Source organism: Oncorhynchus masou, chromosome 23 (assembly GCF_036934945.1).
Source record: "Oncorhynchus masou masou isolate Uvic2021 chromosome 23, UVic_Omas_1.1, whole genome shotgun sequence".
NCBI classification, from domain to species: domain Eukaryota; kingdom Metazoa; phylum Chordata; class Actinopteri; order Salmoniformes; family Salmonidae; genus Oncorhynchus; species Oncorhynchus masou.
Window position 1 is genome coordinate 60,235,898 of NC_088234.1, and position 24,871 is coordinate 60,260,768.

Consider the following 24,871-nt stretch of genomic DNA (forward strand, 5'->3'; position numbering starts at 1 on the left):
TGCCTGTTCCAGGCCATCTTCCCTCGGTCCTGCCTGCTCCAGGCCATCTTCTCTTGGTCCTGCCTGCTCCAGGCCATCTTCTCTTGGTCCTGCCTGTTCCAGGCAATCTTCTCTTGGTCCTGCCTGTTCCAGGCCATATTCTCTCAGTCCTGCCTGCTCCAGGCCATCTTCTCTTGGTCCTGCCTTTTCCAGGCAATCTTCTCTTGGTCCTGCCTGCTCCAGGCAATCTTCTCTTGGTCCTGCCTGCTCCAGGCAATATTCTCTTGGTCCTGCCTGCTCCAGGCAATCTTCTCTTGGTCCTGCCTGTTTCAGGCCATCTTCTCTTGGTCCTGCCTGTTCCAGGCCATCTTCTCTCGGTCCTGCCTGCTCCAGGCCATCTTCTCTTGGTCCTGCCTGTTCCAGGCAATCTTCTCTTGGTCCTGCCTGCTTCAGGCAATCTTCTCTTGGTCCTGCCTGCTCCAGGCAATATTCTCTTGGTCCTGCCTGCTCCAGGCAATCTTCTCTTGGTCCTGCCTGTTCCAGGCCATCTTCTCTTGGTCCTGCCTGCTCCAAGCAATCTTCTCTTGGTCCTGCCTGCTCCAGGCAATCTTCTCCCGGTCCTGCCTGCTCCAGGCCATCCTCTCTTGGTCCTGCCTGTTCCAGTCTATCAGTGGTCCTTTTATCTTTGGGCTCTGCTCCAGATAATTCAATGTTTATCTTAATTCTCTCGCTAAGTCGACAAGTGTCTTAAAATAGAGCATTTTTGTGCTGGAAACAGCGTGTGTGTACGTGTGTGTACTTGTGTACGTGCATGCATTTATTTTAAACATGCATGTGTGTGTCTGTGTGCATATATTTTACAAGTACCCTTTGTGGCTGGGGTTTTTGTGAAAATGAAAGATGTCCTCATTCCTTCTGTTTAAAACCATAACTCGGGCCTCTCGAGTGGCGCAGTGACCTAAGGCAATGCATTGCAGTGTTAGAGGCAGCAACCGGGTTAGGGGAGGGCTTGGTTGGGGGGGCATGACTTGGCTCATCGTACTCTCGCGACTCCTTGTGGCGAGCCGGGCACCTGCAGGCTGACCTCAGTAGTCAGTTGAACAGTGTTTCCTCCGACACATTGATGCGGCTGGCTTCCGTGTTAAGCGGGCAGGTGTTAAGAAGTGTGGTTTGGCGGGTCATGTTTCATAACTCACCAGCACCCCTTGGAAGTGGAGCTAGTAAAATAGAGTAAATAAGTAAGGACCAAATAGCCCTGACAAGAACATAGGCGCTTAAACAAAAAACCCGAGAACTAACCATGTCAAAAGAGAATACCACCAGGAGAAATGTATGCTATTACAGAAACACAATAATAGCTTATGCTAATGTGGTGTAGCACTCAAATCTCCAGTTAGCAACCAAGCAGCAAAATGAAAGCAGCGAGCTGAATTTCCCCCAGGACTGCAACCAGCAGGGACGGGAGAGGTAAAGGCATAGGGGGAAACCACCACCACTGGACCCAGGTTAGCCCAGCTGCTGACTGGTCCTGGGTCAGCCCACTCAACTGTGTGTCCCTACGTCCTACAGAGTCGAACAGATAAGAGCAGGTTTCCAATCAGTTAAACAATAGGAGGTAAAAGAGATATTGATTGTGTATGGATCGTGTGTACACACACACACACAAACGTACACGCAAACACACACAACCACATGCACTCACAAACACACACACTACGGATGGGAACTGCCAGGGACTAATTGATTTCAAAAACAATATAATCATAGAACTAATTGCATGTTGTATTTACACACACACTCTCCCTCATTCTGTACCATTCTTTCTCCCTTTCTCAGTGAAGCAATGGACAACAGTTATCTCCCCCCTGGTGTGCACATTAGGTCATATGTTATGAATTTAGATGAGGACGAATGCAGCAGGCGCCAGGCTCTGCACTAGCCCGCTGCTCTCTTAAATAAGACCGACGCAGAGAGAGAGCAGGGCCCAGAACACGCACACCCACTGCATGATGGGATACACTGTCCTGTCAGGGGGTGAGAGCCACAGGCAGACATGCCACGCATATTTACTCCTCTACTCTCTACCCCTAGTCATTTCCTCTCTTCTCCTTCACTGAAGTTCTTTTAATCCCCATGTCATTCTCTCCATTCATCCTTTCACCTTCATCACCATGTCATTCTCTCCATTCATCCTTTCACCTTCATCACCATGTCATTCTCTCCATTCATCCTTTCACCTTCATCACCATGTCATTCTTTCCATTCATCCATTTACCTTCATCACCATGCCATTCTCTCCATTCATCCTTTCATCTTCATCACCATGTCATTCTCTCCATTCATCCTTTTACCTTCATCACCATGTCATTCTCTCCATTCATCCTTCACCTTCATCACCATGTCATTCTCTCCATTCATCCTTTCACCTTCATCACCATGTCTTTCTCTCCATTCATCCTTTCACCTTCATCACCATGTCATTCTCTCCATTCATCCTTCACCTTCATCACCATGTCATTCTCTCCATTCATCCTTTCACCTTCATCACCATGTCTTTCTCTCCATTCATCCTTTCACCTTCATCACCATGTCATTCTCTCCATTCATCCTTTCACCTTCATCACCATGTCATTCTCTCCATTCATCCTTTCACCTTCATCACCATGTCTTTCTCTCCATTCATCCTTTCACCTTCATCACCATGTCATTCTCTCCATTCATCCTTTCACCTTCATCACCATGTCATTCTCTCCATTCATAATTTCAACTTCATCACCATGTCTTTCTCTCCATTCATCCTTTCACCTTCATCACCATGTCATTCTCTCCATTCATCCTTTCACCTTCATCACCATGTCATTCTCTCCATTCATCCTTTCACCTTCATCACCATGTCTTTCTCTCCATTCATCCTTTTCCATCTGTCACTCTCTTACATCTCTACTTTTCTTCAACCCTCCACTCCTTCCTCTGTCTCCCCTCCCTTTCCCCCTCTCCACCCAGCCTAGTTTTGTCACCCACTGAGCATACTAATCTAAGTGGGTGAGAGTGTGATGAGACAGAGTGTATCATGTGAGGAGGGGCCTGTTCCCAGCAGCCTATTTCTTGGGGATGGGATATGGATGTGATGTGGGGTGTGCTCTCATTAGAGAACCCCCGTGTGGCTCCTTAGTGTAATCAGGCCTCCCTCAGACCTCCTTTATTAAACACGGTTGCTCAGTCCTCACACAGAGCTCCTCACTGGTTTGGTTTGGTCTGGCTGCTACATCTTCTCCTCTACACTTTCTACTGACTCCCTTAGCCATGTGCAGCTTAGCTTCCTGATGATCTGATTCCATTTCAGGGTTTCAGAAAAAGGTATTGACTCCAATGTGGTTTTTAACACAGTGTTCTGAAGAGGGGACCATGATGAAGTGGTAGAGGTACAGAAAAGTGTTGGGGTTGATGCAAACAAAATGTACTGAAAAAGAAGTAGTGAGGCCTGGATGAAAGGTGCAACTCACGCTAACGTTCACACTGGCAGCATTCAAAACAAATACATTTAAGTTGCCATCATGCTGACTGCACAAAAAACTCAACAGCTACTGTATTCATGCTAACATTTCCCAATTACATTGCTCAGCCTAATCTCACAAACCCAAGCTACATGATATTAGCATCACTCAAGTTATTGTAATTTCTACAGTTTTCTTAACTGCCTCAACAACGTTATTCACGATAAACGTTCTCCGCACGGTGGTCTAGCTGAACAAAGCTGCTGAGTCTGGTGTCCCAGCTAGCTAATGGCAGGCTAACTGCTACCTGCCTGCCTGCCAGAGCTCTCAACACCAGAACTGCCATTACTAGTTTATATCAGCCAGCCAGCCCAGTCCTCCCCAATCACATGACCTTTCAGTACACAGAGGGAGAGAAGCACTCACACACACACACACAGACTTAACGCACAGACACACACACACACATACACACACACACAGGTGTGACTCATTGCCACACAAACACACAGAGACCTGATGCATTGCCACACAAACACACAGAGACTTGATGCATTGACACACAAACACACAGAGATTTGATGCATGGACACACACACAAACACACACATTACCACCTACACACACACACACAGATATAATAGATACAATATAATATACACATTGATACGCTGTGTAAATACACATTCAAACAAATATATCCATGCACACATTACTACCTAAACACACACACTGCTCAGCAAAGCGTATGTATATTCCCTGCCAGTGGTGCAAGGTGACAGAGCGTATCTAGGCCTTTCTGTGTATAAACATGGTGACACAGTGTCTGTCAGTGTCTGTCAGTGTCTGTCAGTGTCTGTCAGTGTTTGTTTCAGGGTCAGATGACAGCTGGGTGAACGGTGGATGAAAACAGCAGAGCATGGACAGTGTCTGTCAGTGTTTGTTTCAGGGTCAGATGACAGCTGGGTGAACGGTGGATGAAAACAGCAGAGTATGGACAGTGTCTGTCAGTGTTTGTTTCAGGGTCAGATGACAGCTGGGTGAACGGTGGATGAAAACAGCAGAGTATGGACAGTGTCTGTCAGTGTTTGTTTCAGGGTCAGATGACAGCTGGGTGAACGGTGGATGAAAACAGCAGAGTATGGACAGTGTCTGTCAGTGTTTGTTACAGGGTCAGATGACAGCTGGGTGAACGGTGGATGAAAACAGCAGAGTATGGACAGTGTCTGTCAGTGTTTGTTACAGGGTCAGATGACAGCTGGGTGAACGGTGGATGAAAACAGTGTGTTTATCAACTTTATCTGCTGCCTGTCACTTCATGTTTAAGAAGCCTGTAAATCAGTCTAATGAACAGGCCATGTTTGAACTACAATGACACACAGGGAGATTATTGATGAGAGGATCTGAGAACAGGTCTAGTCTACAGGGGAGAGAAGAGGAGAGGAGAGGAGAGGAGAGGAGAGGAGAGGAGAGGAGAGGAGAGGAGAGAGCTGATATGAGAACAGGTCTAGTCTACAGGGGAGAGGAGAGGAGAGAAGGCAGAGCTGATATGAGAACAGGTCTAGTCTACAGAGGAGAGGAGAAGAGAAGAGAAGAGAAGAGAAGAGAAGAGAAGAGAAGAGAGGAGAGAGCTGATATGAGAACAGGTCTAGTCTATAGGGGAGAGGAGAGGAGAGGAGAGGAGAGGAGAGGAGAGGAGAGGAGAGGAGAGGAGAGGAGAGGAGAGGAGAGGGAGAGGAGAGGAGAGGAGAGGAGAGGGCCGATTGGAGAACAGGTCTAGTCTACATGGGAGAGGGAAGAGCTGATCTAAAAACAGGCGCTGTTTACGGGGGAGAGGAGAGAGTTGGAAGAGTTTACATCTCTCCTTGCTAGTGTTTGTCTTGTGATAGGATCAGGTATCTCTCTGTCTCCCAACACATCTCTCACCATAATGGCTCTGCTGAAACTAGGATGCCTGGCTGTCAGTAGGAAAGGGCTGTTTGTGTGTGTGTGCGTGTGCGTGTGTGTATGCACGGGCACGTGTGTGTGTGAGTGAGTGAATGCGCCCATGTGTACTTGCATGCATGTGTGTGGTTCAGAGACAGAGACAGAGAGAGATTCTACAACCACCTAAAAGGAAGCGATTCTGAAACTTTCCATAACAAAGCCATCACCTACAGAGAAATTAACCTGGAGAAGAGTCCCCTAAGCACACTGACACACTGGAAAGAATTTACAAAAAAACCCATAGCAAACTAGAATGCTATTTGGCCCTAAACAGAGAGTACACAGTGGCAGAAGACCTGACCACAGTGACTGACCCAAAACTAAGGAAAGCTTCGACTACAGGTCGAGCGGTCGATTTTGGGTTTGCTTTTTCGGACGCCGATTATGGTCGATTACATTGCAATCCACGCGAGGGCAGCAAGGAGCCAAGGTAAGGTGCTGGCTAGCATTTAACTTATCTTATAAAAAACAATCAATCTTCACATAATCACTAGTTAACTACACATGGTTGATGATATTACTAGGTTAACTAGCTTGTCCTGCGTTGCATATAATCAATGCGGTGCCTGTTAAATCGGGCTACTTTTTTCAACATTCTGTTAAAAATCTCGCAACATTTCAACGTCTTGCTACTCATGCCAGGAATATAGTATATGCATATGATTAATATGTGTGCATAGAAAACACTCTGAAGTTTCTAAAACTGGTTAAATGATGTCTGTGACTATAACAGAACGTGTTTCGTGGTGAAAATCGCAAGGAAACCTGATCACAAAATCGACGAAGAAAAAATCAATCCGCCAGTCTCTGTATTGTCTATTGCAAGGTATAATAGATAACGATGGGATTACAGTTCCTACAGCTCCCACACGATGTCGCCAGTGTTGTGAATTCTATGCAGCTAAATCCTTGGTCATATGAGTAATAGGCACAGCCTTTCGTCGGGTATACAGCAGGAAGAAATTAAAGGGGGAAAGTGGACTATGTTTTCCAAACTTGTTGCTATTGAATACAGATCGCTCCGTGATCAATTTGATCGTTTATTAACGTTTACTAATACCTAAAGTTGGATTACAGAAGTAGTTTGAAGTGTTTTGTCAAAGTTTATAGGCAACTTTTTTAATTTTAAAAAACAACGTTGTGTTTATAAACTGTGTTTTTCCTGGATCACACAGTCTTTATAAATGGACATTTTGGGTATACAAGGAGCGATTTAATCTACAAAAAAAAAACAATTGTGATGTTTATGGGACATATAGGAGTGCCAACAAAGAAGCTCGTCAAAGGTAATGAATGTTTTATATTTTATTTCTGCGTTTTGTGTAGCGCCGGCTACGCTAATTCTTTTGTTTACGTCCCCTTCAGGTATTTCGGGGTGTTGCATGCTATCAGATAATAGCTTCTCATGCTTTCGTCGAAAGGCATTTTAAAAATCTGACTTGTTGGCTAGATTCACAACGAGTGTAGCTTGAATTGAGTACCCTGCATGTGTGTTTTAATGAACGTTTGAGTTTTAACGAGTGCTATTAGCATTTGGCGTAGCGCATTTGCATTTATTGTTGGCAAAGTGGGACGCTAGCGCGTCGGGTTGCCCAGAGAGGTTAATGTATCATCAAATTACAACCTACACAAATGTACCAAAACATAAACATCAATGTCTTTCTTAAAATCAATACACAGAAGTATATATTTTTAAACCTGCATATTTAGTTAAAATAAATTAATGTTAGCAGGCAATATTCACTAGGGATATTGTGTCACTTCTCTTGCGTTCAGTACAAGCAGAGTCAGGGTATATGCAGCAGTTTGGGCCGCCTGGCTCGTTGCGAACTATGAACTAATTTGCCAGAATTGTACATAATTATGACACAACATTGAAGGTTGTGCAATGTAACAGCAATATTTAGACTTAGGGTTGCCTCCTGTTCGATTAAAATACGGAACGGTTCCCTATTTCACTGAAATAATAAACGTTTTGTTTTCGAAATGATAGTTTCCGGATTTGACCATATTAATGACCAAAGGCTCATATTTCTGTGTTTATTATATTATAATTAAGTGTATGATTTGATATTTGATAGAGCAGTCTGACTGAGTGGTGGTAGGCAGCAGCAGGCTCGTAAGCATTCATTCAAACAGCACTTTACTGCATTTACCAGCAGCTCTTAGCAATGCTTGAAGCACAGCACTGTGTATGACTTCAAGCCTATCAACTCCCGAGATTAGGCTGGCAATACTGTAGTACCTATAAGAACATTCAATAGTCAAGGTATATGAAATACAAATGGTATAGAGAGAAATAGTCGACGCGTCATAATTCCTATAATAACTACAATCTAAAACTTCTTAACTGGGAATATTGAACCACCAGCTTTCATATGTTCTCATGTTCTGCGCAAGGAACTTAAACATTAGCTTTTTACATGGCACATAATGCACTTTTACATTCTTCTACAAAACTGTGTTTTTGCATTATTTAAACCAAATTGAACATGTTTCATTATTTAAGACTAAATTGATTTTAGTTATGTATTAAGTTAAAATAAAAGTGTTCATTGTTCATTCAGTATAGTTGTAATTGTCATTATTGCAAATATATATATAAAAATCGGGCGATTAATCGGTATCGGCTTTTTTTTTGGTCCTCCAATAATTGGTATCGGTATCGGCATTGAAAAATCATAATCGGCGACCTCTAGCTTTGACTATGATATACCACATTGTGCCATCACAGCAGCAAGATTTGTGACCTGTTGCCACAAGAAAAGGGCAACCAGTGAAGAACATACACCATTGTAAATACAACCCATATTTATGTTTATTTATTTTCCCTTTTGTACTTCAACTATTTTAATATCGTAACAACACTGTATATAGACATAATGTGACATTTGAAATGTCTTAATTATTTTTGAACTTTGTGAGTGTAACGTTTAATGTTAATTTTTATTTATTTCACTTTTGTTTCACTTGTTTTGGCAATGTAAACATGTTTTCCATTCCAATAAATCCCCTTAAATTGACATTGAATTGCGAGAGAGAAAGAGAGAGAAATAGAGCGAGAGAGAGAGCGAGAGAGAGAGAGAAAGAGAGAGAGAAAGAGAGCGAGAAAGAGAGAGAGCGAGAGTGAGAGAGAGAGAGAGAGAGAGAGAAAGAGAGCGAGAGAGAGAGTGAGAGAGAGAGAAAGAAAGAGAGAGAAAGTGAAAGAGAGGGAGAGAGAGCGAGAGAGAAATATATAGAGAGAGAAAGACAGAAAGAGGGGGACAAAGAGAGAGAGAAAGAGAGAGAGAGCGAGAGAGAAATATATATAGAGAGAAAGATAGAGAGAGAGGGACAAAGAGAGAGAGAAAGAGAGAGAGAGCGAGAGAGAGAAAGAGAAAGGGAGAGAGAGAGAGAGCGAGAGAGAAATATATAGAGAGAGAAAGACAGAGAGAGAGGGACAAAGAGAGAGAGAAAGAGAGAGAGAGCGAGAGAGAGAAATATAGAGAGAGAAAGACAGAGAAAGAAAGAGAGAGAAAAAGAGAGAGAGAGAGAGCGAAAGAGAAAGGGAGAGAGAGAGAGAGAGAGAGAGAGAGAGAGAGAGAGAGAGAGAGAGAGAGGGGGAGAAAGAGAGAGATAGAGAAAGAGAGAGAGAAGCAGATAGATTGTATGAAAGAGAGAGAGAAGCAGAGAGATTGTATGAAAGAGAGAGAGAAGCAGATAGATTGTATGAAAGAGAGAGAGAGAGAAGCAGAGAGATTGTATGAAAGAGAGAGAGAAGCAGATAGATTGTATGAAAGAGAGAGAGAAGCAGATAGATTGTATGAAAGAGAGAGAAAGAGAGAAGCAGATAGATTGTATGAAAGAGAGAGAGAAGCAGATAGATTGTATGAAAGAGAGAGGAAGAGAGAAGCAGATAGATTGTATGAAAGAGAGAGAGAGAGAGAGAGAGAGAGAGAAGCAGATAGATTGTATGAAAGAGAGAGAAAGAGAGAAGCAGATAGATTGTATGAAAGAGAGAGAGAGAGAGAAAGAAGCAGAGAGATTGTATGAGAGAGAGAGAAGCAGATAGATTGTATGAAAGAGAGAGAAAGAGAGAAGCAGATAGATTGTATGAAAGAGAGAGAGAGAGAAGCAGAGAGATTGTATGAAAAAGAGAGAGAAGCAGATAGATGGTATGAAAGAGAGAGAGAGAAGCAGATAGATTGTATGAAAGAGAGAGAGAGAGAGAGAGAGAGAGAGAGAGAGAGAGCAGATAGATTGTATGAAAGAGAGAGAGAAGCAGATAGATTGTATGAAAGAGAAATAACAAGCCTGCAGCACTTTTCTAACTTCTTCCACTTGGCACCATCTTGGGACGTCATGTGCTACATTGCAATGAGTTGAGCTGCTTTTCCAGGTTAGCCTACATGCAAACAGAGCAGACAGGCAGGAACGTCCTCTGACTATCATTCACCCCCTTAAAGATGCTGTCAAGACTCCTGCTCTAAGTAAAAGGCCATAATGAATGACAACATTGATCCACTAAGTAACCACCAGCTCAAAATAGCAGTAGACAGACAGAAAGACAGATAGACAGACAGACAGACAGACAGACAGACAGACAGACAGACAGACAGGCTTGCCATGTCAATCATACAGCAGTCTTCACAGGGCTGTGTACTATGCCTCTGTACAGACACGGTTGGGCTAAATTCAAGTTCATCTCTATCTCTTCAGGTGACTCGTTGGAAACATGTTCTCATCAACTAGTCACAGTTGGAATTTCAACAGTCCCTGAATTGACTCGTACATTGATGTGTGTTCTTATTGAACGGACCTCATCCCTTGTTCCAGTCTAAGAGAGCTACTCTATCTGTACTATAGATAAGAGCTGTGCTTGGAAAGACATAAAGACCAGGTAATGTTGATCAATGTTGGACAACCACAGCCAGGTGGGTTATGGGAGGATCATTTGTCCTAGTTGACCACCGGCCTGCAGGCGGTCCCTGCAGTGGACTGGGCACGGGATGGAAGGTATCAAAGGAAAACAAACAAGACACACCCTCATGCACATATGCACACACATACGTATGTGCACACACACACACACACACACACAGAAAGAGACAGAAAAACGGACAATCTCACTTACAGAAACAAAATCTATGGTACACAGAGGATACACAGACTTAGGCGAACACGCAAGCTAACAAGCGCTCACACACACACTCAACAAAGATCTCAAGGCTTGTGAACAGCTGGTGCTGAAACAAGAAACAAGGCAAGCAAGGTTTATTAACCCAGAGTCCTGCTGTCAGGACCTCCAGACCTCAGCCCCAACAGCTGTCACATGCATGTACGCAAATCCATGTATAGTGTGTGTGTATGTGTTTTGAGTGTGTGTATGTGTATATGTTCTGAGAATGTGTATGTGTTTTTAGTGTGTGTGTGTGTGTGTGTGTGTGTGTGTGTGTGTATATGTTCTGAGAATGTGTATGTGTTTGTAGTGTGTGTGTGTGTGTGTGTGTGTGTGTGTGTGTGTGTGTGTGTATGTGTGTGTGTGTGTGTGTGTATGTTTTGAGAGTGTGTATGTGTTTTGAGTGTGTGTGTGCGTTTGTGTGCGCGTTTGCGCGCGTGCGTGTCTGTGTGTGTGTGCGTGTCTGTGTGTGTGTGCGTGTGTCTGTGTGTGCGTGCTTGCGTGTGTCTGTGTGTGCGTGCGTGTGTGTGTGCGTGCGTGTGTGTGTGTGTGCGTGCATGTCTGTGTGTGTGCGTGTCTGTGTGTGTGCATGTGTGCGTGCGTGTGTCTGTGTGTGCGTGTCTGTGTGTGCGTGCGTGTCTGTGTGTGTCTGTGTGTGCGTGCGTGTCTGTGTGTGCGTGCGTGTCTGTGTGTGCGTGCGTGCGTGTGTGTGTGTGCGTGCGTGTCTGTGTGTGTGTGCATGCGTGTCTGTGTGCGTGCGTGTCTGTGTGTGCATGTCTGTGTGCGCGTGCGTGCGAGTGTCTGTGTGTGCGTGCATGCGTGTGTGTGAGTGTGTGTGTGCGTGTCTGTGTGTGTGCGTGTCTGTGTGTGTGTAATGTGTAGGGCCATATAAGAGGCATGGTATGAGGGATGAGTCTTGCTAAGTGCCTACTCCCAATAAGACTAGTTATTTATTTGAAAAAGCTTTGATAAATGCTCCATATTTCAGTGATCACCCTCAGGAGGCTCCCACGAACTGGCTATCCATCTGACGGGAGCCGGTGTAAGAGATACAAATTGTCATGGTGACAGGCCGAAGGAGAGGAAAGGGGAATATGGGATAGGCTTTTCCTCCATGGAAATGCTTCCTGCCAGCAATGACAAACGTACTCATTCATTTCTTCACTAACTCTTGTGCTCTCTCATTCTCTTGTTCTTTCGTTGTGTCTTTCTCTCAGTTTCTCTCTCTCCTTTAGAGAAAGTGAGTCATCTGCAGGTGGGTGAATCACTATGGGACGGTCCTCTTAAAATCAAATAAAAATCAGGTGAGGGTTTACAGAGAGGTAATTGATAATCAGGTGAGGGTTTACAGAGAGGTAATTGATAATCAGGTGAGGGTTTACAGAGAGGTAATTGATAATCTGAATTGATAATCGGGTGAGCTGAACTAAGCGTTTACAGAGAGGTAACTGATACTCAGGTGAACTGAACTAAGGGTTTACAGAGAGGTAATTGATACTCAGGTGAGCTGAACTAAGGGTTTACAGAGAGGTAATTGATAATCAGGTGAGCTGAACTAAGGGTTTATAGAGAGGTAATTGATAATCGGGTGAGCTGAACTAAGGGTTTACAGAGAGGTAATTGATAATCAGGTGAGGGTTTACAGAGAGGTAATTGATAATCAGGTGAGGGTTTACAGAGAGGTAATTGATAATCAGGTGAGCTGAACTAAGGGTTTACAGAGAGGTAATTGATAATCAGGTGAGCTGAACTAAGGGTTTACAGAGAGGTAATTGATAATCAGGTGAACTGAACTAAGGGTTTACAGAGAGGTAATTGATAATCAGGTGAGCTGAACTAAGGGTTTACAGAGAGGTAATTGATAATCAGGTGAGCTGAACTAAGGGTTTACAGAGAGGTAATTGATAATCAGGTGAGCTGAACTAAGGGTTTACAGAGAGGTAATTGATAATCAGTTGAGCTGAACTAAGCGTTTACAGAGAGGTAATTGATAATCAGGTGAACTGAACTAAGGGTTTACAGAGAGGTAATTGATAATCAGGTGAACTGAACTAAGGGTTTACAGAGAGGTAATTGATAATCAGGTGAGCTGAACTAAGGGTTTACAGAGAGGTAATTGATAATCAGGTGAGCTGAACTAAGGGTTTACAGAGAGGTAATTGATAATCAGGTGAGCTGAACTAAGGGTTTACAGAGAGGTAATTGATAATCAGTTGAGCTGAACTAAGCGTTTACAGAGAGGTAATTGATAATCAGGTGAGCTGAACTAAGGGTTTACAGAGAGGTAATTGATAATCAGGTGAGCTGAACTAAGGGTTTACAGAGAGGTAATTGATAATCAGGTGAGCTGAACTAAGGGTTTACAGAGAGGTAATTGAGAGGTAATTGATAATCGGGTGAGCTGAACTAAGGGTTTACAGAGAGGTAATTGATAATCAGGTGAACTGAACTAAGGGTTTACAGAGAGGTAATTGATAATCGGGTGAGCTGAACTAAGGGTTTACAGAGAGGTAATTGATAATCAGGTGAACTGAACTAAGGGTTTACAGAGAGGTAATCGCTAATCAGGTGAGCTGAACTTTCACAGCTACAGTAAACACCTGAAAGTAGCCAAATTAGTTAACAAGCCCTTTGGTTTGGGAGTGAACATTCTACATAGCTGAAGAGAGAGAAGACTGTAAGAGGCTCATATGGGATTCTAGGTCATCTCTGATGTATGACAGGCCTGAAAACAACACCATCTCTGATGCAAGAAAGGCCTGAAAACAACACCATCTCTGATGTAAGACAGGCCTGAAAACAACATAATCTCTGATGTAACACAGGCCTGAAAACAACACCATCTCTGATGTAAGACAGGCCTGAAAAAACAAAATCATCTCTGATGTAAGACAGGCCTGAAAACAACACCATCTCTGATGAATGACAGGCCTGAAAACAACACCATCTCTGATGTAAGACAGGCCTGAAAACAACATCATCTGTGATGTAAAACAGGCCTGAAAACAACACCATCTCTGATGTAAGACAGGCCTGAAAACAACACCATCTCTGATGTAAGACAGGCTGAAAACAACATAATCTTTGATGTAAAACAGGCCTGAAAACAACATCATCTCTGATGCAAGACAGGCCTGAAAACAACACCATCTCTGATGCATGACAGGCCTGAAAACAACACCATCTCTGATGTATGACAGGTTGAAAACAACACCATCTCTGATGTAAGACAGGCCTGAAAACAACACCATCTCTGATGTAAGACAGGCTGAAAACAACATAATCTTTGATGTAAAACAGGCCTGAAAACAACATCATCACTGATGCAAGACAGGCCTGAAAACAACACCATCTCTGATGCATGACAGGTTGAAAACAACACCATCTCTAATGTATGACAGGCCTGAAAACAACACCATCTCTGATGTATGACAGGTTGAAAACAACACCATCTCTGATGTATGACAGGTTGAAAACAACACCATCTCTGATGTAAGACAGGCCTGAAAACAACACCATCTCTGATGTAAGACAGGCCTGAAAACAACATAATCTCTGATGTAAGAAAGGCCTGAAAACAACACCATCTCTGATGTAAGACAGGCCTGAAAACAACATCATCACTGATGCAAGACAGGCCTGAAAACAACACCATCTCTGATGCATGACAGGTTGAAAACAACACCATCTCTAATGTATGACAGGTTGAAAACAACACCATCTCTGATGTAAGACAGGCCTGAAAACAACACCATCTCTGATGTAAAACAGGCTGAAAACAACATAATCTTTGATGTAAAACAGGCCTGAAAACAACACCATCTCTGATGCAAGACAGGCCTGAAAACAACACCATCTCTGATGCATGACAGGCCTGAAAACAACACCATCTCTGATGTATGACAGGTTGAAAACAACACCATCTCTGATGTAAGACAGGCCTGAAAACAACACCATCTCTGATGTAAGACAGGCTGAAAACAAAATAATCTTTGATGTAAAACAGGCCTGAAAACAACATCATCACTGATGCAAGACAGGTTGAAAACAACACCATCTCTAATGTATGACAGGTTGAAAACAACACCATCTCTGATGTAAGACAGGCCTGAAAACAACACCATCTCTGATGTAAGACAGGCTGAAAACAACATAATCTTTGATGTAAAACAGGCCTGAAAACAACATCATCTCTGATGCAAGACAGGCCTGAAAACAACACCATCTCTGATGCATGACAGGCCTGAAAACAACACCATCTCTGATGTAAGACATGCCTGAAAACAACATCATCTGTGATGTAAAACAGGCCTGAAAACAACATAATCTCTAATGTAAGAAAGGCCTGAAAACAACATCATCTCTGATGTAAAACAGGCCTGAAAACAACATAATCTCTGATGTAAGACAGGCCTGAAAACAACACCATCTCTGATGCATGACAGGCCTGAAAACAACACCATCTCTGATGTAAAACATGCCTGAAAACAACATCATCTGTGATGTAAAACAGGCCTGAAAACAACATAATCTCTAATGTAAGAAAGGCCTGAAAACAACATCATCTCTGATGTAAAACAGGCCTGAAAACAACATAATCTCTGATGTAAAACAGGCCTGAAAACAACATCATCTCTGATGCAAGACAGGCCTGAAAACAACACCATCTCTGATGCATGACAGGCCTGAAAACAACACCATCTCTGATGTAAGACATGCCTGAAAACAACATCATCTGTGATGTAAAACAGGCCTGAAAACAACATAATCTCTAATGTAAGAAAGGCCTGAAAACAACATCATCTCTGATGTAAGACAGGCCTGAAAACAACATAATCTCTGATGTAAGAAAGGCCTGAAAACAACATCATCTCTGATGTAAAACAGGCCTGAAAACAACATAATCTCTGATGTAAGACAGGCCTGAAAACAACACCATCTCTGATGTAAGACAGGCCTGAAAACAACACCATCTCTGATGTAAGACAGGCCTGAAAACAAAACCATCTCTGATGTATGACAGGTTGAAAACAACACCATCTCTGATGTATGACAAATCGTATTCCTGTTGGTGAAATCCTGTCATAGTATTCACCATCAGGAAGCCAAACCCACTGGGCAAAACATTATTTAATTTAAACCAGAAACATCTATGTGATGACATAGTCATCAAGATAAGGTTATTTCATATTTTCTTCACCCAACTTTTTTATTGTATTTAAAACATATTTAAAAGATTGCCCCTTTTTCTCCCCAATTTTGTGGTATCCAATTGGTAGTTACAGTCTTGTCTCATCGCTGCAACTCCCGTACGGACTCGGAAGAGGCGTGCATCCTTAAAACGCAGCCCAGTCACACTGCTTCTTGACACAATGCCCACTTAACCCGGAAGCGCTTCCGGGTCCAAAACAACTAGCATGCACTGCGCCCAGCCCGCCACAGGATTCACTAGTGAGCGATGGGACAAGAACATCCCTGTCGGCCAAACCCTCCCCTAACCTGGATGACGCTGGACCATTTTTTCATCGCCCCATGGGCCTGGACTCAAACCAGGATCTCTAGTGGCACAGCTAGCACTGTGATGCAGTGCCTTAGACAACTGCGCCACTCCAGAGGACACTTTCACCCAACTTTTAACCTCTTGAAACTCTGGGGGCGCTATTTCATTTTTGGATGAAAAACGTTCCCGTTTTAAACAAGATATTTTGCCACAAAAAGATGCTCGACCTTGCATATAATTGATAGCTTTGGAAAGAAAACACTCTGAATTTTCCAGAACTGCAAAGATATTGTCTGTGGGTGCCCTAGAACGGGAGCTACAGGCAAAACCAAGATGAAACGGCAACCAGGAAATCAGCAGGATTTTTGAGGCTCCGTTTTCCATTGTCTCCTTATATGGCTGTGAATGCGACAGGAATGAGCCTGCCCTATCTATCGTTTCCCCAAGGTGTCTGCAGCATTGTGACGTATTTGTAGGCATATCATTGGAAGATTGACCATAAGAGACTACATTTTCCAGGTGTCCGCCCGGTGTCCTCCGTTGAAATTGGTGCGTCATTTTCAGCTGCTGGTATTTTTCCATGTGATTCTGAGGGGAAAGCAGGCTTCCACGAACTGCATATCAATGAAGAGATATGTGAAAAAACACCTTGAGGATTGATTCTAAACAACGTTTGCCATGTTTCGGTCAATATTATGGAGTTAATTCTGAAAAAGTTTGACGTTTTGGTGACTGAATTTTCGGTTCGTTTCGGTAGCCAAATGTGATGTACAAAACGGAGCGATTTCTCCTGCACAAAGATTATTTCATTTGCTATGTAACTGAGAGTCTCCTAATTGAAAACATCCGAAGTTCTTCAAAGGTAAATGATTTTATTTATTTGGTTATCTGGTTTTTGTGAAAATGTTGCGTGCTAAATGCTACGCAAAATGCTAAGCTAGCTTGCAATACTCTTACACAAATGATTGATTTGCTATGGTTCAAAAGCATATTTTGAAAATCTGAGATGACAGTGTTGTTAAGAAAAGGCTAAGCTTGAGAGCAGGCGCATTATTTTCATTTTATTTGCGATTTTCAGAAATCGTTAACGTTGCGTTATGCTAATGAGACTGAGGCTTTATTCACGATCCCGGATCCGGATCGTGAATTAACCTAAATACATGCCCACTAGGTACAGACGTCAATATAACGTCTATTCCACGTTGGTTCATTGTAATTTCATTAAATTACGTGGAAACAACTTTGATTCAACCAGCGTGTGTCCAGTGGGTGGTGACATTTTTTTTCTTCGTTTAAAGTTGAATTCACATTAGTTGACAACTCAACCAAACGTAAATCAAAACTAGATGTTGAACTGACGTCTTTGCCCAGTGAGACGTAATACCTATGGGGCTATCCATATTCCTAATCGGGCAAACCAGGGACCGGGACCAAATGCCTTAGGACGGCATTGACATGAAGCAAGTGTATAATTGACCTGTTGCGTGATATCAGCAGCACACTCACAGTGCTGGAGCAGTCATGTGTCATCTGTTCCACTGCGGAGCTACTGAGGTAAATATTACAGAGCAGGGGTTACTGGGTAACGTTAGGGACGGGCTGTAACGCCCCGTCGGGCACGACCGCATATGAAAAGGCCCTTCATGTGTTTCGGTGAGATAAAAGAGGACTGGTAGAAAAGATCAGAGAGGGCCCGAGCGTTATTCCCATGATGCCTTGCAATCCAGGTGGCTGTTTCTGGAGATGAGAGTGGACCAGACACGGACAGTCTAAGATTAAGGTGTCACAAGCTGAGCCACTGGACACTGAGCAGAGGCACGTAGAGGAGATATCAACGGTGGATGTATCAGAGGAACTCCAGAGAATATCAGGTAGAGATATCAACGGTGGATGTATCAGAGGAACTCCAGAGAATATCAGGTAGAGATATCAACGGTGGATGTATCAGAGGAACTCCAGAGAATATCAGGTAGAGATATCAACGGTGGATGTATCAGAGGAACTCCAGAGAATATCAGGTAGAGATATCAACGGTGGATGTATCAGAGGAACTCCAGAGAATATCAGGTAGAGATATCAACGGTGGATGTATCAGAGGAACTCCAGAGAATATCAGGTAGAGATATCAACGGTGGATGTATCAGAGGAACTCCAGAGAATATCAGGTAGAGATATCAACGGTGGATGTATCAGAGGAACTCCAGAGAATATCAGGTAGAGATATCAACGGTGGATGTATCAGAGGAACTCCAGAGAATATCAGGTAGAGATATATATCAACGGTGGATGTATCAGAGGAACTCCAGAGAATATCAGGTAGAGATATCAACGGTGGATGTATCAGAGGAACTCCAGAGAATATCAGGTAGAGATATCAACGGTGGATGTATCAGAGGAACTCCAGAGAATATCAGGTAGAGATATCAACGGTGGATGTATCAGAGGAACTCCAGAGAATATCAGGTAGAGATATCAACGGTGGATGTATCAGAGGAACTCCAGAGAATATCAGGTAGAGATATATATCAACGGTGGATGTATCAGAGGAACTCCAGAGAATATCAGGTAGAGATATCAACGGTGGATGTATCAGAGGAACTCCAGAGAATATCAGGTAGAGATATCAACGGTGGATGTATCAGAGGAACTCCAGAGAATATCAGGTAGAGATATCAACGGTGGATGTATCAGAGGAACTCCAGAGAATATCAGGCCTACAATGAGGCTCCAGGTTTCAGACAATCCAGCGGGTGTGTGAACACACTTATATTGTGGTTGCACATTCTACTTCACATGCCAGGCTCACATAGATGATAGGAGACATACTGACAACAAGAAGTAAGAGACGAGATGAAGGGAGTGTTAACGAGGGAGCAATAGAGAGAGATAGAAGGAGCGAGAGAGAGAAAACAGCAGAATCCTCCTTTGGCATCTAATACAACTCCTCAATCTAAATCCTCCTTTGGCATCACACAAAGGACATCTCAAAGCCTTTTTTGGAACGTTCCTCTTCCAAATGTATTCCAGATATGCAGTGTATGTAAACAGAGAGGAGCTCATTCTTGCCGGGCGGCGGTCGGCAGCGTGAGGAAGAGAAACCATGTTCTGATTTTGGAGCTGTGCCATAATGCTGCATCTGTGTCTGTGCTAAGCCCCTGCCCAACATTCTGAATTTAAGAGGGGGACTTTTTAGGTCTTTCTCCCTCCCACTCTCTCTCCCACTCTCTCCCTCTCACTCTCTCTGTGTCTGAGAAGGTTGAAAATGCAGTCACATAAAAGGCCCATCTAAGCATGAAATGGTTTCACTTTACTACAGACGAAACATTTGACCACATACTGCAAACGCAGTCGTTGTGGTTACCCTCAGCACTCCACTAATAGAATAATGAGCTGAGCTGTGGGCTTGTTTTGCATCGGTGGCAGGTGTCTTTACTGGCTGAAGTGAATTCATTCAGTACCAGTTAAAAGATTGGACACAGCTACTCATTCAAGGGTTTTTCTTTATTTTTACTATTTTCTACATTGTAGAATAATAGTGAAGACATCAAAACTATGAAATAACACATATGGAAAGCATTCCAGGTTACTATCTCATAAAGCTGGTTGAGAGAATGCCAAGAGTGTGCAAATCTGTCAAGGCAAAGGGTGGATACTTTGAAGAATCTCAAATTGATTTGTTTAACACTTTTTTGGCTACTACATGATTCCATATGTGTTATTTCATAGTTTGATGTCTTCACTATTATGCTACAATGAATGAGTAGCTGTGTCCAAACTTTTGACTTGGACTGTGCATCAAACAAAGACACACACAATCACACCGTACGCTACAAACAAACCTGATAATGTGCTCTCATAAACAGACAAACATTACTTGTACACACATGCACAGGCTCACACACAAACAGTCGCACAGACGTACACACACACACACAAACATTTGCACACTCTACAGCACTCTATTCCCATTGACTAATGTGGATAAATGGCCTTCTATAGAACCATGGCACTGTCTTCCCAAGAATGAATATAAAAATAATTGCATTAGAAGGCTCATAACCATTTATAAAACCCACTTAACTGTGAAGGTGGGGGAATGAAGTAACATTTTTATCAAAGATTATCTGTGTCCCCCTCCCTTTCAAAACCCTTCAATCCAGGGCATTTATTCACAAAGAGTCTCAAAGTAGGAGAGCTGATATAGGATCTGTTTAGCCTTTTAGAATAAGATTACATAAACAGGGGGGGATCTGATCCTAGATCAGCACTCCTAGTCTGAGATATTTTGTGAAGGTCCATAATCTCTGGAAATAGTACAATACCAGAGGAGAAGTCTGGTCTCCATCTACAGACAATATGAATGTGTATGGGACAGACAGTACTAGACATCATCCTCATCACACTGTCTCCACGAGGTGAGTTCTACAGTAGGGGAGTGCTGAATATTAGAGGAATCACTCAAAACTATTTTCTCTCTTTCTCAGGAAGTCATGACTTATCCCATCCCAACTCACTGTAAAAAGTGTCACTTCTGAGCCACCTTAGTGGAGATAAGTGCCCAGGAGGGGAGAGAGAGAGAGAGCAGTGGAGTCTGTGGAGTTAGGATGGAGCCCCTGAGCCTGTCATTTTAATCCAGGCAGAAAAAAAGTTGGTAAAAGCAGGATAAAATCCAGGAACACTTAAAAGTTCCACTTTGGAATAAGAGGCCACTTACTGACCATTCAGGGATAATGGTTACATGAAAGTTCAGGGATAATGGTTACATGACAGTTCAGGGATAATGGTTACATTAGCCTAGTGGTTAGAGTGTTGGACTAGTAACCGAAAGGTTGCAAGTTCAAATCCCTGAGCTGACAAGGTACAAATCTGTTGTTCTGCCCCTGAACAAGCAGTTTAACCCACTGTTGCTAGGCCGTCATTGAAAATAAGAATTTGTTCTTAACTGACTTGCCTGGTTAAATAAAGGTAAAATAAAAATAAACATGACATTTCAGGGATAATGGTTACATGACAAATGGATTGAAGTTTGGAAGTTAAGTACTTAAAGGACAAACTTAGACTTTGTGTGTGTGCACATGCGAGTCCGTGTGTGCGTTGTGTATGAGTGCATTCATGTCTATGATGTTAAGTGCTCACATATTCCAATAAGTATGCATACTGTATGTGTTGACGTTTGAGTGGTAGTTGATCGTAACATGAGAGAGAGAGAGAGAGAAATGCAAAAGAGATAAAGGATATTTGTATGGCTGGCTGTGTGGCCGTTGCATCAACCATGCCATTAGAGTGACTGTGCTGTGTCAGCAGTCTAAGATGGGAGCAGTGGAAAAGGTGCAGCAGGTCTCAGAAGACTCCAAGTTAATTTAATCTGTCCACTGGCAGCTCAGTGAAAATACCCCAAACTGCACTTTGTAAAGCCACTAATCCTCTACAAAGACCTGCCTGATATCCATGCCAATTGCTTTGTTTCAGTTTTCATCCTCTGTCTCTGTCTATCTCCCCTCTATCTGTCTCTCTCTATGTCTCTGTCGATCTCCCCTCTATCTGTCTCTCTCTATGTCTCTGTCTATCTCCCCTCTATATGTCTCTCTCTATGTCTCTGTCGATCTCCCCTCTATCTGTCTCTCTCTATGTCTCTGTCGATCTCCCCTTTATCTGTCTCTCTCTATGTCTCTGTCTATCTCCCCTCTATCTGTCTCTCTATGTCTCTGTCTATCTCCCCTATATCTGTCTCTCTCTATGTCTCTGTCTATCTCCCCTTTATCTGTCTCTCTCTATGTCTCTGTCTATCTCCCCTTTATCTGTCTCTCTCTATGTCTCTGTCTATCTCCCCTCTATCTGTCTTTCTCTATGTCTCTGTCGATCTCCCCTCTATCTCCCCTTCTCCCTTTTTCTCATATTCTGTCTATCTAATTTCTCCTCCATCTCCACGTTCTCTCTCTCTCCCTCTCTCTCTCTCTCTCTGTCAAACGACTGACCCTCTTAATCTTCTCTCTTCTACTGACCTGGCTGTGCTGCCTCACTGCACCACCAAAAAACCAGGACAAAATGACAAAGCAAAAAACCACATATCTGTCCTCCAAGTTCACTCAGTATGGAAGGAAACATGGTGGAGGTTGAGAAAGTTTGACAAAGTTTGGTAATGAATGGTGTGGCTGTTGAAGAAGTTGAGGAGACTAAATGACTTGGTGTTACCTTGTATTGTAAACTGTCATGGTCAAAACATATAGATTGAATGGTTGTAAAGATGGAGAGAGGTCGGTGCGTGATAAAGAGGTGCTCTGCTTTTTGACACCACGCTCCACAAAGCAAGTCCTGCAGGCTCTAGTTTGATCTTATCTGGATTATTGCACAGTCATATGGTCCAGTGCTGCAAAGAAGGACCTAGTTAAGCTGCAGCTGGCCCAGAACAGAGCCACACGTCTTACAGTGAGCCGCCGCTGTAATCAGAGGGCTAATATCAATACAATGCATACCAGTCTCTCTTGGCTAAGAGTTGAGGGGAGACTGACTGCATCACTTCTTGTTTTTGTAAGAAACATTAATGTGTTGGAAATTCCAAATTGTTTGCATAGTTAACTTACACACACAGCACTGACACATACATTTACCCCACCATGCATGCGACCAGGGGTCTTTTCACAGTCCCCAGGTCCAGAACAAGTCATGATTGCATGGAACTCCCTTCCATCTCATATTGCGCAAGTGAACAGCAAACCTGGTTTAAAAAAAACAGATAAAACAACGCCTCACGGCACAACGCCTCTTTAGATTCATATAAATTGTAAAGTATTTTGTCATGTATTTTTGGTTATGTGTCGGACCCCAGTAAGACTAGCTGTCATCGTGGCCGTTGGCTAATGTGGACCTTAATAAAATAAAACATCTAGCAGGGTGACAGCAGCAGTGTTGCATGTAAACAGCCCAGGGTGACCACAAAGCCATGACGTCAGTCCCATGAATACACACATACTCTACAATCACACTCCTGAAACTAGAGGTATAATGTACACAATTAGAGGTACAATATGCACAATTAGAGGTATAATCTACACAATTAGAGGTATAATGCACACAATTAGAGGTATAATGTACACAATTAGACGTATAATGTACACAATTAAAGGTAAAATGTACACAACTAGAGGTATAATGTCCACAATTAGAGGTATAATGTCCACAATTAGAGGTATAATGCACACAATTAGATGTATAATGTACACAATTAGAGGTAAAATGTACACAATTAGAGGTATAATATGCACAATTAGAGGTATAATGCACACAATTAGAGGTAAAATGTACACAACTAGAGGTATAATATGCACAATTAGAGGTATAATGTCCACAATTAGAGGTATAATGCACACAATTAGAGGTATAATGTACACAATTAGACGTATAATGTACACAATTCAAGGTAAAATGTACACAACTAGAGGTATAATGTCCACAATTAGAGGTATAATGTCCACAATTAGAGGTATAATGCACACAATTAGATGTATAATGTACACAATTAGAGGTAAAATGTACACAATTAGAGGTATAATATGCACAATTAGAGGTATAATGCACACAATTAGAGGTAAAATGTACACAACTAGAGGTATAATATGCACAATTAGAGGTATAATGCACACAATTAGAGGTAAAATGTACACAACTAGAGGTATAATGTACACAACTAGAGGTATAATGTACACTATTAGAGGTAAAATGTACACAACTAGAGGTATAATGTACACAATTAGTTATAATATGCACAATTAGAGGTATAATGCACACAATTAGAGGTATAATGTACGCAATTAGAGGTAAAATGTACACAATTAGAGGTATAATGCACACAATTAGAGGTATAATGTACACAATTAGAGGTATAATGTACACAATTAGAGGTAAAATGTACACAACTAGAGGTATAATGTACACATACATAAAATGTACACAACTTGAGGTACAATGTGCATAGTTAGAGGTATAATGTACACAATTAGAGGTATAATGTATGCAATTAGTGGTATAATGTACGCAATTAGAGGTATAATGTACGCAATTAAAGGTAAAATGTACACAACTAGAGGTATAATGTCCACAATTAGAGGTATAATGTACACAAGTAGAGGTAAAATGTACACAACTAGAGGTATAATGTACACAATTAGAGGTACAATGTACACAATTAGAGGTACAATGTACACAATTAGAGGTATAATGTACACAATTAGAGGTACAATGTACACAATTAGAGGTATAATGTACACAATTAGAGGTACAATGTACACAATTAGAGGTACAATGTACACAATTAGAGGTATAATGTACACAATTAGAGGTATAATGTACACAACTAGAGGTATAATGTACACAACTAGAGGTATAATGTACACAACTAGAGGTATAATGTACACAATTAGAGGTATCATGTACACAACTAGAGGTATAATGTACACAACTAGAGGTATAATGTACACAATTAGAGGTATCATGTACACAACTAGAGGTATAATGTACACAATTAGAGGTATCATGTACACAACTAGAGGTATAATGTACACAACTAGAGGTATCATGTACACAATTAGAGGTATCATGTACACAATTAGAGGTATAATGTACACAATTAGAGGTATCATGTACACAACTAGAGGTATAATGTACACAACTAGAGGTATCATGTACACAACTAGAGGTATCATGTACACAATTAGAGGTATCATGTACACAATTAGAGGTATAATGTACACAATTAGA

The 24,871-nt window shown here is 42.2% G+C and overlaps 1 protein-coding gene across 1 annotated transcript in view; it reads right to left on the minus strand.

Annotated features, from left to right (window-relative positions):
• LOC135511141 (sodium/calcium exchanger 1-like) overlaps positions 1-24,871 on the minus strand; it is a 279,482-nt gene that overhangs the window by 246,775 nt on the left and 7,836 nt on the right. The window lies entirely within an intron of this gene.